At 34.7% G+C, this 3,452-nt stretch overlaps 1 non-coding gene across 1 annotated transcript; it reads right to left on the bottom strand.

Moving 5' to 3' along the window:
- Nucleotides 1–308: 308 nt before the first annotated feature.
- On the bottom strand, nucleotides 309–380 carry TRNAE-UUC (transfer RNA glutamic acid (anticodon UUC)). The gene has a single exon. It is a non-coding gene; the product is annotated as a tRNA-Glu (tRNA).
- Nucleotides 381–3,452: the final 3,072 nt, after the last annotated feature.

The raw sequence follows: 3,452 nt of genomic DNA, 5'->3' as shown, positions 1-3,452 counted from the left end.
TTGATTAGAAGTTTTTAAATCTTACATCGTTCTAACTTCTAAGTTACTAAACCAACTCCTAAAATTTTAAGGTAAAAATTATCATCCCTAGTCATATTATTGAGAACTTAGAGTTAAAATTAAATTTGAATTTGTATAGATTAATATAAAATATCACATAAAACTTAAAATTATATTAGACTTAGTTCAAATATATTTAAACTCATATTCAAAACATGAAACTAAATTAGAAAACCTTTCAGAAAATTTAGGGTCATAGCTCCACTTAAGAGCGTACGTTGTGGACTCTGGTCTTAAAAGTTTAAAACTTCCGTTGCCGGGAATTGAACCCGGGTCTCCTGGGTGAAAGCCAGATATCCTAACAACTGGACGACAACGGATGTTGAGCAAACTTCGCAGACCTTGTTTATTTATATACGTTATACAAGATCTTTTCTTCAATCACCTCTAAGAAAATGGCTAAATAAACCATTTTGTACGAAAATTTGCTTTTTTACGTGAATAACTAAAATTGTAACTGCCTAGATTGTCATAGAAATTTTGAAAAGGCACAAAGGTTTTTATTATTATTTATTTTTAAATGATGCTACTTTAAAACCATTTGCGTTGGGGACACAAGCTCCTCAAAGTAAAATCAAGAGACAAGACCATATACACTGATAAATTAAATTGAGTAATTAGTTGACAATAAGGAAAATAAGTGATAAAAAGATGTAATTTTTTTTTTTTAAATTTTAAAAATTTCATAAAATTCTCTTGAGATTTAGTAAAAAGACGCCTGGATCTCTCTTAAATTTATTTTGAAAATATTAACGATCTTTCTTGTTTCCATTTCTTGCCTTTTTACCAAATATTAAAGGAGGTTCGTATTTTTTTAGTCAAGCCTCGAAGAAGGTTTTAGTGAATTTTTAAAAATACAGGGGTAGGATTACACATTTTTTACCAACGCATAGGGGAGATTTGTGCAAATTTTAAAATCTCAGTTGAGGCCCAAATCTTTTTGCCAAACTTAAGGCGAGTGAGGGTCTTTTACCCAATAATTTATATAATTAGAAATAACTAAATCGAAATAGTAGAGAAAAAAAATAATAATATTAAACTATTTCAAAAAGTTAAAATTATATTTATAGCAACATGTTTAATAATAACAATAATATTCATAAAACATGTTAAGCTAAAATTTAATTCCATTGCTCAAAGGAGATTAAATAGTCATGCATTCGCCTAAAATAAGATTGTTAAATCTTGTACAAAGTGCAATTTTGGCGACGCTTATACCTCCTCTCACACTTGTCCATTAAGATATTCTCTCGTCTTGGTGAAATTATTAAGTACACAATTATCCCTACATTTGTCCGAGTACCTTTTGTTTAAATATAAGACATGTAGTTAGTGATTCCATATAATCAATAACAAAAAGCTAGTCACATTGAATATTTATGCCAACAAGGAAGAGCAATAATTATTACTTGACAACATAAACTAGAGCCAATTTTTTTCAACAAATAGTAAATGCATGAATGCATGAATACATATATACATACATACAAATATTAATCCAGTGGAGGCCCAATCTTGACTATACAATGGGAGGTAATGTAGCTTCCAATGCATATCCCTTTTGTGCCACACCCCAATATTCAACATTGCAATGCATCCTAAAAAATCATACATATATTACACCATAAAAATTTATTTTGGTACTTACATGGGAAATGGTCTGGTTATCAAACTGGTCGAAATGAAATACTTGCACGCTAAACAATCTTATGGCAAGGGATTATTCACAATAGGACACGAACTACAAATAAAATTCTACACGCGTTCATACATAGTAGCTAGTGAGACTCACACTTGCCACACCATAATATGGGTGCAATGCATTTCTTTATAAAGAGAATGACCATGATAGCGGGGGCCTTATTTATCACTCCATTAGCTTGTGATAAATTAAGGGCCTGCAAATGCTTTGTGGCCAATACCAGGGCTATGCCCTGGACTTGTTTTCTCTGGTAGGGCATCACTAACATTGCCCTGTGCAGTGGGTTGAAAACCATGTTCTCCATCTCCTTCGAAAGTATTGAGGCCAACAACCGGACGATGACATGGAGTTGTACCTCCTGCAGGTTGGGCGCCATCTATGTTTCCTGCAAAGTGTTCATGGATGACATTGGGGTTGTGACACAGAGTTTTACCTCCTCCATATTTAACATGAGTTTTGTTTTCTGTAATAGAATGGTCAACACTAGGACTATTGTTGCCCAGTGTTTTCTGTTCAGCATTGTTCTCAGATTCTAGAGGAGCTATAGATTGGTGGCCAATGCCATGACTGGGACCTGGAGTTGAACCTCCTTCAAACTCAGCATCATCTGTGTCAGTTATCTCCGAATGCTTAACACTAGGACTATTGTAGTCTAGTGCTTTTTTCTGGAATCTCACGAAAGATTTGGGGCTGATACCAAGCCTTCCATCAGTAGATGGAATTTCATGTAATGTAGCAAGTGCAAAAAGCAAAGTAGTGATACATATGATTTGAATTTTGGCCATGACTAGAGAAGTTATTGGAAACAAAGCAGCTAGTTAAGATGCTAGCTAGCTCGAAAATATATATTCAAGCTGTTAGATGAAAATTGAGAGAGGAGGAGCACATGGATGACAATTAGGAGCCTTCCCTTGGGTATTTATAAGCTTAGGAGTATGTTACTATTGGCCTCTGAGGTCCTTAATTATCACTAAATAATTAATTACGGTGGACCAATCAATGTATGGTTATGGTTGTATCAACTCCTGCAGTTTGGATGGTTAATATGATTCGCTAAACATGATTTTCCATTTTTATTAATGCATTGGTTTAATGAAGTGTCGCATATGTGTATATGCATTGGTTAAATAGATATTTCTTCCAGCTTTAGCACGCTCGTGGGACATATGAAAAGAAGGCTTACAGAGGGAAATTAACGGGCAAAGTAGGTAGCTGGTCAAATGTTGACCGCATTGTGGCCTCCCATGGTGCTGAAATGTTTGCTTTTAATGTTTGAATATTGCACCGAGGGTGAGAAATGATTAATTACTCACTATTAGCCGACAGGAGGAGGAGCTAAGATATGGTGTGTTAGAAAATGAAGCTCAGTCGGCCTTCCGATCCCACCACCAAAATGCACCCAAGCAGAGATCACAGGGGATCTCCTGTTCCACTTTCCACTCACAGATGGTAGTATATACACATTATTTTATGTGGAGGGCTAGCATTTTCTCTGTGAGAGAGAGAGAGAGGGAGAGATGGACCTTATTATTGGATATCCGAAAGCGATTCAAGGAAGATATCTAGGATCATCTAAGTAAACTGTTTCTTATTTTATCTAGTGATAATCCTAAGTTGGCATTTGGTTTAAAAAATTATGTCATGAACCCATGCTTAAGAATAGGATGTCTTTCTAGAAATCTAGATTAAA

Source organism: Malania oleifera, chromosome 1 (assembly GCF_029873635.1).
Source record: "Malania oleifera isolate guangnan ecotype guangnan chromosome 1, ASM2987363v1, whole genome shotgun sequence".
Lineage (NCBI taxonomy): Eukaryota > Viridiplantae > Streptophyta > Magnoliopsida > Santalales > Ximeniaceae > Malania > Malania oleifera.
Note: the sequence above shows the minus strand (reverse complement) of the source record. Positions and strands in the feature narration are given on the sequence as shown.